We start from the raw sequence: 14,974 nt of genomic DNA on the forward strand, positions 1-14,974 counted from the left end.
AGGCTCCTGAGCTGTGGCACGGCCGTTTAGGTCTGTACCTAGCAACGGGTCTATACGCAACAATATGCTGAACTAAACCGTAACAACCAAACACAGAACTTAATGTGATCACCTTTTTTTCATGAATATAATTCTGATTTGACATCGCCGTTGTGAGGTACAAGCAGATCTGCTTATAATGTAACATATTTAAAAAGTTTTATCTACGCTACATGCTGCAACGGAGTATGTTTCCGATAACTTTAGATGCTTAATGCTATCTTTGCTCGTTGGGAAGTAAATGAAGGACCCAGCAACATATTTGTATTCAAGGAACATGCAGTGAGAGGGAAACTTAGAGTATTACATAAATTCAATTAAATAATTTACATAATTTTTCACTAAACTTATGGAAATTACGGATATATGACAAAAGAAACGCTCAAAGATTGCTTTCAGCAACTCCGGCGATTTTTTTAGACGAAACAGTTGTGACAGCGACTGCAATATCGAGTGCTCCTGACTGTTTATGGATCTCAACTTTAATTATTCATCCCAGTTAACAATAACCATAAATCGACATTCGCTTGTCTGGCAGCAGTATCAGTGTTCAAACATACGCCATAAATATCAACCGAACGCAGTAATAGTCTGCTGCAAATATATAACTCGTCAATGCATTTTAAAGAAACTAAAACCATTATTACCAATATTTGTGATCAGTATCAGCCAATTAGTCAGCAAGCCCATATTTTTTTTCCCTTGGCACTACAGCCCCAGTGGGCCTAGGCCTTCCTCCATCAACTTCTTCGTTCACTTCGGTTTTTCTAGATCTTACACATTCGGTAGGACTCCTTGGGCGGGTGATCAGCTCGTCGCAAGGCCTCTACCTGTACACAAACACAGAAAAACGCACACACACAAACTAAACATCCATGCCCTGAGTGGGATTCGAACCCACGATCTCGGCATGCCTTAGACCGCTCGGCTACCGTGACCGGCTAGCAAGCCAATATAGTTATGACTAAAAAGTGCCTGTTGCCAAGCACAGTTCTGCAGACGGTTAGCGATATATGCAGTGACCCAAGTTTTGCTGTTTACGGATGGTCAGATTATTCATTAAACGGGATTAGGCGATTAGTTATCAGCTTATCATCACTGCGGTCAGGATTAGATCTTAGATCTTAGGTCATGTGGGATTTGTGGTGATACCGGGTCGGATTTTCTAAGAGTAATTCGATTTTCCTGCCAATTCTCATTGCAGCAAGTTCTCGTGGTTCATTAATCAGAGTCAGTCAGAGTCAGTCAGAGTCAGAGTTACTCTACTACTGACGGTTCACCGCCAATCAGTTCGTCTTGGCGACGAGCCCCTTGAGACTCAAGACCAGAGTTTCTTTTTCAACTAAACACTTGCGGTCATAGTCCTCAAGTAACATCCTCTCTGACAAGAGAATGGGTCTGTCGTTTACAATTGCTGCTGGCCCTCGCCAGCACAGTCATCCTTAGGTCCATGTCCCGTGGGGCTCATCATTTTCTACTGTCTCACATTAAAAAATCCTCCAACTTGAAGGGCCAGATCCCTGTATATATCCCCCAGGGACAGTGTTGCCCAGTTATACCCCCAGGCAATGAGTTCCCTTTTCGTCGCCGCCTACAATTCACAGGCCTATGGTGAACTGAATTGCATTGCATTCCATAAACCCAAGCAGGTTAATACCTCTGGATATAGAACAAGTCAAATGAATACCTACTGGTACAAGTAATTTTGTCTTAAACTAATATAGCTTAATTCTACGTTATTCTGTTTACATTGAGGTATTCGTCTACAGAGTAGAAGGAATGAGCTTGCAGATAATTCTTTAGCTCTGATTTAAAATGTTTAGTATCATTACTCAAGTTTTTGATACTTTGTGGGAGACTATTGTACACTTTTATGTCAGAAAAGATATAGTGATAAGTTTGATGAAGATAGATGGAAGTTACATTTTTGTCTAGTATTCATGTTATAGATATTGGAATTTAATTCAAATATATTTTTGTTGTACACAACAAATAAGAGAAGCGATAGTATTTATTGTGATTGAAGAGGTAGAATTTTTAATTTCTTAAATAAATCTCTACATGAATCTCTACCTCTACGTCATGTAATGATTCTAATTATATTCTTTTGTATCTTAAAAAAATTTACACTATGTGAAGAGTTCCCCCAGAATATTAATCCATAGTTCATAATAGAACGAAAGTAGGTGTGGGACTGTCACTTAAAATCATTCCAAATATTACACATCACACGTTCAGTTCTTCACGCGACTGACTGACTTCTGTTCTGCCGAATACTGCCGAATACTAACACTGCCTTCGGCGCCTGCTACATGTCAACTGTCACCGTTTCGGTCAGAGTCAGAGTCAGAGTTACTTTACGACTGGCTGTTTACTGCCAATCAGTTCGTCTTGGCATCAGCCCCTTGAGGCCCACGACCAGAATTTTTTTTTCCAACCGGACTCTTGCGGTAATAGCCCTTATGTAACATCCTAGCCTAGCATCTGTTGCCTAGCAACGGTCGCTGCACGCCACTGTTGCATAGCGTCACGGCCTAGCGGGGAGGGGTGTTTACCGAGCGTTGCGTAGTGACGGGATGTATGGGGTGTGTGACGTCACTCGCACTTCCTGTTGCGCTATCCAAGCGTTCACAGAGTTGTCGCCTAGCAACGGGCCGATACAATCCGCAACTCTCCCGTTGCGCGCTTGCCCCGAGGCCTCTGTGGCTCAACAGTTCCTGCATAGAGCGAATACGCCACAATATCATTAGTATCTTTTCCTCCTGTTTAAATAGCCTTTTAATTATCCGGCAGCGGGAAGTTTCAGTAACCAAGCGCAAATTTATAGCCAGTAGAAACACGTCGCTTATTCACGTTTGTTCTAACGGAAAAAGTTACATTAACGCCACAGATTTCATGATAATATACAGTATTTTAACCGCCATATACGAACAGTCAGATAAATGAATGAAGACAGTGAATCGACGGGTGGTGATCGTGGCCTACTCCAAATCACTTCCGTAATATTTGTATTTGTATTTGTTGGCCGGTCACAGTAGCCGAGCTTGGAAACCGAGATCGTGGGTTCGAATCCCACTCTGGGCATGGATGTTTAGTTTGTGTGTGTGCGTTTTTCTGTGTATGTGTACAGGTAGAGACCTTGCGACGAGCTGATCACCCGCCCAAGGAGTCCTACCGAATGTGTAAGATCTAGAAAATCCGAAGTGAACGGAGAGTTTCATGGAGGTAGGCCTAGGCCCATTGGGGCTGTAGTGCCAAGGGGGGAAAAATTATATTTGTTGATGAAAGAACAAACAGGGGACAATTTAATTAAGAAATACAGCTTGTGTTATTTAAGAGTTTTAACGACTGTATATCAACTACACAGAGCCGATCACAGTGGCCGCGCGGTCTAAGGCATGAACCGTCTTCGCCCGCTCAACGACTGGGGTCGTGGGTTCTAATCCCACTCGAGGCATGTATATCTCTGAGTTTATTCTGTGTGTAGGTAGCAGCCCTGCGACGGGTTAATCCCCCTTCCAAGGAGTCTTACCGGCTGTGTATAAGATTAAGAAACTGAAAAAGCGGCCAAGGTTCAAAGGGTTGTAGAGCCATAGAGAAAAAAATAGCAGCCTCAGATATTATTGAAATTTGATTTGTATACCGTAAAATTATCACAAAACGTGTGTCGGCGTGGTAAAATAAAATGATAAAGTCGTGTTTTATTACGATGAATTATGTCGCAATATCTAATGGTTTGGACAATGTGCTGCTCTGTCAGCCTTACATGAAACTACACGTTTATTAATAATGGTTGATGACGACAGAGCGACTGATACAAATATTATTCCGCACTGAATGTTAATTGGAAAACGGCGTGAACGGTGAACTTACCTGTTCCCAGAAACGAGAACTTGGGGGGCGCTCGGCTAATTTCCGTCCCTTGCACCACCTTAATGAGCAGAGTTTTGCGTTGGATGTTGGAAACGAAATTTTATAGTTGGACATTCATTTTCGTCCAATCGCACTTCTCCATCTCTGAAATGAAGACAGTATAGTCTGCGTAAAAACAAAGAAGCTAGTTGAGTTCAAAGGTAATGTCACTATGTAACTTAACCTCTCGTGTCATGAACACCATTATTAGAATATTATATTTGGAAAGAGACATACTTGTTTTTATTGGACCCCGCCTACACACGGGGGAACTCTGCTGACTCAAACGCTTCGGCACGGACCGCACAGAAAACAACGATCTTATTTTGTATTTGTTGGCGCGGAAACTTGTTTACTCAGTTCCATAGCAACGGGTGTACGAGTCAGTCTGGTATCGTGTTAATTCCCCTATTGTTGCATGCAGTCATTACCTAGCAACGGCTGTTTCTCTCGCTTCACAGTTCTTGGTTTGAGCAAATACGCGACATTGCTATTAATTTCATCTTATGTTTCATGGGTCGCACAAAATCAATTGGCTCACAGGCTATTTCTTCATGTTACATCAACATCCGAAGTAGATTGTAGTAAACGGATTAGTAAAAATTGGTCGAATGCATGGCTGGGGAAAAGGCATAGCCAGGTACACTTGTCCACTAACAACCGGGGTAAATATTTTTGTCGTGTGAGGTCCTCAGCGGTGTCTGTCAAACTACACGGCGTCATATTCCAGAAAAGAGTAACCTTCCTGTCATAATTTGAAGGGGGATTGACATGAAGAGACGGAAGGCAGTACTGATAGAACCTGAAGAAAATCTTGAATCACAGTAACAGAACAAGCCTGCTCAAGCGATAAGGTGCCAGCTTCCAAGTCAAAGTCACATTGCGACTGACGGACAGTCAGTCAGTCTTGGTATCGAGCCCAATCTGGGGCTTACAACCAGATATGTATTACTGTTTGACACTTCCGGTCTGACGAGAGGACGGGTGTGTCTTTTGTTAGAGTCATTGTCAGCAGTATAAGTCATTTGTCACAATGTAAAGGATATTTACATTTTACATTATTATATTTAAGCATCCTGTTGCACTCCATACGATAAATGATATAATGATAAAAACTCCGTCTCAAGTGCAAACAATATATTTTGTGTCTTTGATCTTGTTCACAATTCATATACGAGTATTTATAACTGCTTTTTGTGTGACAACTGTTTACAATATTACAAAACTTTTCAAAGACACACAGATAAAAGTAGCATTCCGTACACGAAACACAATAGAAAACATACTCAAACAAAAACCACAATTAGATAAATACAATAAAAGTGGCATATACCAAATGAAATGTGTAGATTGCCCATTGAAATACATTGGGCAAACAGGCAGAACATTTAGCACTAGATATAAAGAACATATACATGATATTAGAAATAATGATAGCAATTCCGGGTACTCAAATCACATACTAAATACAGGACATGCATACGGAACAATAACAGACGTAATGGAAGTTATAACAACGGGAAAGAAGGGCAGACATTTGAATACATTAGAGAAATACCATATATATAAAATAAGTAAGAAAGGCTTACACATGAATGATACACACATAGAAACACACAATCCCATATTTCAAACGATACACGAAATCTACACAGACTAACGGTACCTCTCTCTCCCCACTACCCATTCCCCCCTACACTCACTAACATAAAACTCAGCACACAGTACAGCAGACAGCACACGTAGTAAAGAATAGCAGCGGCACACACACAGAAAGACTACACAAGATAACACCTATACAGTGTGGTAACAAGAACTAGCCGCTGCAGCACTTTAAACATAGGGCGAATAACCCTAACAATTTTAAACATTTTAAAATTTAGGAAAGAATTTTAAAGGTTTTTAAAATTAGAACTAAAGATTTTATTATAGTGCTATTACAACAAAGTCAAAATTAACGTGTGTAAGATAAAATAATCTACAAACCAGACAGTTATCAACGAAGTAGAAGTTGATAATAACAAGGAAAGTGTTTTTAAAATGTTAAATTTTGAGCTGGGTGCAGTGTGACAGCGACGTGAGTGTTATACACCTGATGATGGCCGTCTGAGGCCGAAACATGTAGTGTAGGTGAACAAGATCAAAGGCACAAAATATATTGTTTGCACTTGAGACGGAGTTTTTATCATTATATCATTTACATTTTACATGTTAACATGTTAATAAATGTATATAAAATATATACAGGGCCTATGTATTTAGGCTCAGTACAACAGTAGCTTCCGCTACAACGGCAGTCTAGTCACTTGAACGGTCGTATGGTTGACCGCCGCCAAATTTCAGCCTCTTATACTGCCTATGTCCAAGTCCAAGTCACATTGCGACTGACGGTCTGTCTGGCTTCGCCTTGTCCAATATCGCGACGGCAGAAACACCAGCTGGCCCTCGTTGTATAGCTTCGGCACTGACAACACAGAAAACACCGCTTGTAACAGCTGGTGTATGTTGCGGCAATTACCTAGCAACGGTCATTGTTTACAGAGCCATTACATAGCAAGGGATGTTGTATAGCTTTTTATTTCAAGGTCGTTGCCTAGCAACGGGACTATATGCCACAATATTTTATCTATTTTATAATACGCCCTCAACTTCCCAGGTCGTGGAGCATCGAATCTTAATATAATTTCTGGGCGAAAAATTAGAAAATTTAAGGAACGTAATAGCCATGGTCTATTACAAAACCTTATTCGGATATTACGAAAATTGTTAGCCAGTAAACGGAGATTTTAATCCTGTAATTTCATAAATCCAAACTGGAGTAGTAACCATTTCGGTGATAATATTAAATGTTATTCTTAACACTTTTACGTTTTCTTAATATTTACAGAGAAAATCCGTTAAATTGTGATAATTCGTGAAAGCCTAACATCCTGGTCGAGCGCGTAACACTGCTGATTCCTACACGGGACGACAGGGGTTCATATCCAAATATTAGACGCTACGTACTGTGAATTAATAAGAAACATGTTAAGTAAGCCTTAAATATATGAAACATATTGTTATATGATGCCTGAAACCCGGAATAGTGGACTCTGAGTAGGCGTATTCATTGCTAAGTAACGGCCGTATAAACGTTTCCGCTACAGCTAATAGAGATACGTTTCGACGACAACGTATATATACGCAACAATAGAATAACAATCAGAAACTGTGTTTTCTATGCGGTTCGTACCGAAATTTTATAAGAAGCTGTAAGTTCAGTTTTCGTAATCTTGCGAAGTTTGTAGTGGATTAGAAATCTTTACCATGGAATCAGCACGGCGTAAGACTTCACAAGAAAAAGTTTCTGCTAAGGTAAAATCAGCTGCAGAAGATAGAGTGAAAGTATTTTGCCGGATAAAGCCAGTTCCGAACGATGAATCCTGCCTGAAAGTGAGATCACATACAGAAGTTTCACTCTTACCTCCAGAGACGAGAGCCAGTCACCATCAGCAAAATGGCAGAGAAATTCGTCACTCATTCAGTTATGTGTTCGATGAACAAGCTAGTCACAAGGAAGTATTCGATCGTGTGGCTTTACCATTGGTAGAAAATCTTATTCGTGGCAAGAATGGCGTGATTTTCGCGTATGGGGTTACCGGAAGTGGTAAAACTTTCACAATGGCTGGAAGACCACAAGATGGCGGAGTGGTGCCTCGATGTTTAGATGTCATTTTCAACAGCATATCCAGCAACCTAGCAACAAAATATGTTTTCTTGCCTGACAGAATAAATGGCTTTGGTATTCAGAGTGACAGTGGTGCTGTTATGAATGGGCAGCATGAATTACACTCTGGTAGGTCACTGAGAATGCAAAAGAATGATACACACTTCGGCCAGAGGATACCAGATGACACAAAGATTGAAGGTATTATTAACGCGAATAGCACTTATGCTGTCTTCGTAACTTATGTTGAAATTTATAATAATGCTGTGTTTGACCTTCTAGAAGATGTATCTAAGGATGCCATAAGATTAAATAAACTGCAGGTCAAGAATATAAGAGAGGATGCATATCACAACATGTATGTACATTCTGTGACAGAAGTTGAAGTAAAATCAACAGAGGAAGCTTTTGAAGTTTTCTCTAAAGGACAGAAGAGGAAAAGAATGGCCATGACTATATTAAATCCTGAATCCAGTCGAAGCCACTCTGTCTTCACGATCAGATTAGTGCAGGCACCACTTTACAGTCAAGGAGAAAGTAGTTTGACGTACATGAAGGCTACCCACATCAGTCAGCTGTCTTTAGTGGACTTGGCTGGGAGTGAAAGAACAAAGAGAACAAACAATTGCGGACAAAGGCTTCGGGAAGCAGGGAGTATTAATAATTCCTTAATGACTCTCAGAACATGCCTGAAAGTTTTGAGAGACAATCAGTTACATAAATACAGAAGACTCGTGCCTTACAGATATTCAAAAATGACTCTCTTGTTCAAAAGATTCTTTGAAGGAGAAGGTCGAGTACAGATGATTGTATGTGTGAATCCAAATGTTGACGAATATGCTGAAACAGTTCATGTAATGAAATTTTCAGAAATGACACAGGAAGTTCAAACGGATTTTATATTGCCTGAAGTCAGGAAGAAACATAATCTTGTCTCAAAGGAGGCCTTGCGGGAGGTGGAAGAAAATTGGAATGGGGAATCTGATTATAGCACAAACACGAATAATGACCACGCGCAAATGTCACCTGATTTAGTAATGAAGAGATGTATCATATTTAAAGAATGGCAGAAAATGTTTCATGATTTTTATAATAAGTTCAGAGACGTAGAGGAAGAAAAATCGTTGGCTGAACACGAGTGCTTCAGCTGGCCAACTGCTGTGGATCAGGGAGTGAACAAGATGATTGCTCTGCGGAACAGAATGGTGAGTTATGAATCCAAACTAAAGAATATGAATAAACAAATCAAAGAGGAAGAAGCTGATACTCTTTCAATTAAACAAGAACTGCAATATTAATAATGGTTGTTACATCACGACTTTATTGAGAAGAAGTTGATAAAAGGAGCATAGAGACAGAACAGTAGCAGAGAAAGAGATTAATTCATGTTTGACCCTACAAAGCTTGAAAGAACAAGAAAGTGAGCTCAAAATTTAAATGAAAGAGCAACGCGGAAGCTGAGAAAAGTAAAACGAATCTTGACAAAGAACAGAACTTTGTCTTGCAGCCAACAAGTACATTGGCTACTCCCAGGTAACCCCCAGTCGTATCAGGGACACATAATTTCAGTTCATCTGTGGCCTCATCCCAGCGTTATGAGAGGTGACCAGCACTGGAAAATCCAAGCTACAGTCTGCCTCGGATGATGTAGGTTGGAATGTGGTTAGACAACAGACAAGCAACTGCAGATGAGTTTGGTACTGTGATGCAGCCAATTGTGAAGTGGTACAAATCTATTACGAAACTCACAGAGTGTTCTAAGACCTGAGAATACTACCTCATGACTTGAGAGCAATATTCAAGTGGAACTGGAAACACACCTCTAGAAGACTTGTGGTCTTCTTACTGCTGGATGTGGTGCACAGTTCATTTTGGATGGTGCTACAGCACCGAAGCAGCAATCTCCAACTGCAATTCCGTCTCGAAGAAGACATCTTCCCACTGGCGAATTGAGAAATACAGAAGCTGCCTGTGCAATACCCGTGGAAGGATACATGCTAGCTTCACATTGATGTTTTTAAGTTCTTGTTTTATATAGGTGACATAACCAAAAAGTTTAGATTATCAATAACGATGATTTGGAGGATGTTCAGAGCGTTGAAAACCCTGTAAATATTTGTATTTTTGAATATAAAGCATTCAATAAAGTAATAAATCAAAGCTTTTTACCTGGTCATTAACGTGTGACACGTGATATCAGAAGTGGGATTGGGATTACATTTAATTCACGAAGAACGAAGCCTGGACGCAGTCGAAAGCGGAGGAAGAATTTTCGGGGGTCAGTATGGCGTTGAGGCGCTATCCGCGAGGACGACTTGTCACAGACAGGTACTGCTTCAAACTACTCTGAAAAAATCAGCCTTTTTTATTGCTAGTGGGGTGGGACTAAGTCCCTTGTACTGCGGCCACTTCTGGCTATTGTACCAGCCCCAGATGATAGGTGAGGGTGATTGTGGAGCAATTGGTGGAATGAAGATTGGCAGGGGAAACCGAAGTACTCGGAGAAAACCTGCNTCAGCCTTAATGAGGGAGAAGTGCGATATTATGCCTTAAAGCTGGAATGGCGGAGTTAGAGATGTCCATTGTCAGGCAACAGCTCTGTATACACGTTCCAGCGGCAACGAATTTGCTGCGAAGGAGATGTACATTAATATGAGCCGCTACTTAACAATTGGTGTGGGGGACATAGCAGAACAGGGCGACTAGGATTATTTTGTAAGTTATCTGTAGTGTGTGTGCAGTATATTGGAAGCGCTGAAACTGTTTGAAGCTACTAATCCAATAAATTCAACAATGTATTCAGACACCGTGTCTAGTCACTAACGCCATGACAATAAGTTTGTCAAGAATTTCTGGGAAGAACTAATCACCAGCTTTCCTGTTATTACGCATTGAGAATTTTACGCTACACAAGCAGTGCGTCCAACACACCGGCAGTTGTTACCGCAGTAACGTGCTTACAGATCCGTTGCCTAGCAACTTACAAGATATATAATGCATGTGACGGTTTCGGGGTGTCTCGGATATCCGAAGTCATAAAAATTTAGCCTTCTTTCCTTATTAAAAAATATCTTATTAGATAATCTTGCTGTTTGTGTGTCTGTGTATCCCCGTATCGTTTCTAGGCGACGGTTTGGTAAACACCTCGGGTCGTTGTTAGGTAACGGTAAATATGTTCTAGGAGCAATAATTACACACGCAACAATATAAGAACTGCTGTTTTATCTGCTCTCCATAGCGTATCTAATTCTCAATATATAATGAAAGGAGTGTAGGCTAGTTGTTCTTCCCAGAACTTGTGTTAGTTTTAGAACCTTTCAAAACCCGTTGATCGCCATGTGTACCACCTTCTTTAAGATAACAAACCACTGCATTCTGGCCAAAGAGTGTATTTGTTGCGTATTGTAAGAGACGTCACCATTTCTTAGGTGAATAATGGTTTATGTCTCTCCCGCCTGGGAGCACGCGGCGGACGCCCATCTCTGGAAACTGGAGCGGCTGCAGAACAGTGTTCCGCGCTATTGGCAGCTTGACATGCGCACACCTGTCCGCGAATTGTACGTGGCTTTCAGAATTGCTTAGCTGTACGATTAATGAGAAAATTATCCAGGAAACAGACAGAAGTCATCCAAAACCATCTAAATTCAGATATACGTGCAATTGGACATGGAGATATCACGCGTAGGAAGTCTAAGAGCATTTGACTTGGCGATGGTCATCCCAACGACAGTTCTAATGACTGACGTTTCGGAGACGTAAAATAAGTGAAGGCATAATCTGCTGCACAAGCCTGCAGTGACACGTCCTGTCTATATCTTGCATAAATGTAATTCATTATAGTGAAGTAACAAAGCGTGTATAGTGTCCGTAAGTACGTACGGATGACCTCACCTGTCCGCTGTGTGATTGAGAGTACATTCATGCGAAACTGCGGCGCAACGGATGTGGCGCCACGCAGGAAGATCGCTTGGTCACGAGTCTAGACGGGGTCCGAAACCAAGAACGACTGTGCTGATAAGGGCAAGTAGCAATATACTGGAAGGGACTGATCGTAGTCAGTCACACAGCGAAGATTCGTGAGAGTTAGAATACTCGTATCTAACTACCGAGCCGATGCAAGCAGTGGCAGTCTCTGTGGTGCTTCTCTGACTGCACTATTGCGGCTTTCAGGCGTCATGTCACATACCACATTGTTACCATGTAAAGCCCGCTAGATGGGCGTATATACCAGGGTCCTTTATGGGCAACGGCTCGGTAAACACGTTCCTGCAGCAAGACACGAACGCAACAGTATAACTGTTTTGTGTGTGGTCCGTGCAGGGATATTATAAACAAGGGAGAATGTTAGAGCTTAGTTCTGTGCGGGAATCCGTGAAAAGAGGATCTGAGCCGGAGATAGAGGAATAGCCATTGTTGAACCCGTTACCAAGAAACGTCTAGTAGCAGACAGAACACTAGACTGTGTGCTCTAGTGAACTGTAAAGTGTGGAAGTAGCGATTGTGTTATACACTGAGTTATTTGTCGTTACGGCGTCTACTCGGTCACTAAATCTGTTCACCAATCCAAACACCGTCTATAGTCACGCATAATTCGTAGTTGACAATATGTTTGTGTAGTATGCGTTATGACCGTGTCTTCTGGCACCACTATTCCGGATTTCGGGCATTTTTGGAGGACACATAGGCCGCAAGATAGTTGCACTGCATAATTAATATTTGATACCACCCGCACCGCACAGAAATTATCACCTCCAACATTTATTATTTTATTGTGCGTGTTTTCATTCCCGCCGGTACGTGTTTACCGAGCTAACGGCTGTCCCTTCATTACTTCATGACTTCATTACTCCAGCTTTCAGACGTTAAGGGTTCGCATAAAAACACAGACAGCAAGGGGATGTCATAACCATCCTTTTATTTTTTTTAAATAAAAAAGTAGGCTAATAAAAGAAGTTCTTGGAAGAATCAGTCGCCTACTTTCCTTTGATACAAGGACCACATAGAACACGAAGCGTACAACAATTTTTCTATTGTTGCATGTGTATTTGTTTTCCGGGGGAACGTGTTTACTGAGTCGTTGCCCAGCAACTGCCGTCTCGTTTGGTTCTGTTATTCCAGCTTGCTCGACAAACACATTCCTGCAGCAACAAATACACGTGCAATAATAGAATAACTGTTGGACGTTTCGTTGGTGTCAGATATTCAATATATAGTGAAAGGAAAGCAGGTGCTTAGTTCCCAGTTCTTCTCGTATTTTCCAAAATGAGTAAAGTAGACTAAAAGTGCGGGAATCTCATGCCAAAGGACCTCTTCTCATGTGAGACCGTACATAAGAGTTCTAGCGTTTTTTTCTTTTTTAAATTCGCTTAGTGGGGAGTGGAGTCCAGCTGGGTCCACCCGGCACAGCGGTCACTGATTGGCCTATTGTAGCCTGCTTCGGTTGATTATTATGATGGAGAATTTGGTGGAATGAAGATTGGCAGGGTAAACCGAAGTACTAGGAGAAAACCCGACCCAGCGCTACTTTGTCCATCGCAAATCCCACTTGTCCAGACCCGGAATCGAACCCAGGCCGCCGCGGTGGGAAGCCAGTGACTAACCGCTTGAGCTATGGCGCGGCCTTAGCGGTTAGGCATCTGCGGAGGACCCGGTTCAATTCCAGGGCATTTCGTGTGGACGTAGTGGCTGTACGGCAGGGGTTTGTCCCCTACCAATTATTGTTACACCAGTAATCCATACTCATCTGTCACTGCCGAGGGGTGTGAGATCGGTCGGACCTGCTGTGACACCCTGTTCTCCGTTGAAGCTTCATCTCCAGCCCGAAACATCGCTGCGATCGTAGTAGAAGAGGTAATATTGGGCAAAAATGAATCACCGTTCACATTCAGTAAATGCTTGGATGGTAGCGGTGTCTCCTCAACTCCTGAATGAACCCCTACAGCAACCGACTGGCAGGTTTCCAAAGCAGTAAGTTTGGCAGATGTGATATTATCTTTATTTTTCGGAAACTTAATTTTTTTCAGCATAGGGACTAGACAGAACTGTTTACTGTAATTATAAATTGCATTAGTACCGTTAGAAACTGAGATATTGATTTTTTAATTCGCTTAATGGGGGGTGGAGTCCAACTGGGTCCACTCGGCACGGCGGCCACTGATTGGTCTATTGTAGCCTGCCCCGTGTGATTATGATGATGGAGAATTGGGTGGAATGCAGATTGGCAGGGGAAACCGAAGTACTCGGAGAAAATTTGCCCCAGCGCCACTTTGTCCACCACAAATACCACTTGATCAGACCCGGGATTGAACCCGGGCCGCCGCGGTGGGAAGCCAGCGACTAACCGCTTGAGCTATGGCGCGACCAACTGAGATATTAAGATATATTTCAGATTCTCTACCAACATCAGATATAACTTTAACACTCAGAATTACTGTGTTTTCGGGCTTCGGCCAGCGTCGGGTATTTTAGAAACTAGGGGGAAGACAACTGCTGTGTTGGGTCTGTTAGAAGGAGCTACCCACAATCACTGGATAACTCATGTCAGGTTCACTGGAGCTATTTAAATACATTAGACCATGATATTTCGAAGGGAGATAGCAGGACAGCACGCAATACAAACTGTAGTAAAGCAGGTACATTCGTGGAAGTAGGGTGGAAATGGAGGTGAAAATTTATGCTACAAACCTAGCCCATGAACCAAGCCCATGAACACCAGTACGTAAAATTAAATGGAGAATTTGTGGAACAGCAGTAATTCTGAGTGTTATACACCATCGTGGCCGCGCCATAGCTCAAGTGGTTAGTCACTGGCTGCCCACCGCGGCGGCCCGGGTTCGATCCCGAGTCTGGTCAAGTGGGATTTGTGGTGGACAAAGTGGCGCTGGGGCAGGTTTTCTCCGAGTACTTCGGTTTCCCCTGCCAATCTTCATTCCACCAATTGCTCCACAATCACCCTCACCTATCATCTGGGGCTGGTACAATAGGCCAGAAGTGGCGCAGTACAAGGGACTTAGTCCCACTCCACTAGCAATAAAAAATGGAAAAAAATATATACACCATCGTCAGAACTCTTTAGAATGTAATAATCTTAATAGCTCGAACTCATGAAGGCGTATGGGGGAGTGGATGTGTCATCATCATCAGTAATCTGTCAAGACGACTGGTCCACAGTCTCTTCCAAAACAATTCCTCCACTTAATGCGATCTAGAGCTTTCTCCTTCAAATGACAGTATCCTCTTCTGTCCCCAAGGTCATCCAGCATCTTCTTACGTCTTCTTCCTCGTCTTCTTGTCACTTCTATCCGCCCATCTATCTTT

At 42.1% G+C, this 14,974-nt stretch overlaps 1 protein-coding gene across 5 annotated transcripts in view; it reads left to right on the plus strand.

Annotated features, from left to right (window-relative positions):
• Positions 1 to 14,974, plus strand: part of LOC111871142 — a 100,649-nt gene that overhangs the window by 57,149 nt on the left and 28,526 nt on the right. The window contains exon 1 of one of the 5 annotated variants that reach the window (XM_023864019.2): positions 13,600 to 13,624. The exons of the other annotated variants lie outside the window; for them this stretch is intronic. The gene's annotated coding sequence lies outside the window, so the exon portion shown is untranslated. Of the gene's footprint in view, positions 1 to 13,599; positions 13,625 to 14,974 lie in introns of those variants that run through there. 5 annotated transcript variants of the gene reach the window in all.

This window comes from Cryptotermes secundus, unplaced genomic scaffold, assembly GCF_002891405.2.
Source record: "Cryptotermes secundus unplaced genomic scaffold, Csec_1.0 scaffold250, whole genome shotgun sequence".
NCBI lineage: Eukaryota > Metazoa > Arthropoda > Insecta > Blattodea > Kalotermitidae > Cryptotermes > Cryptotermes secundus.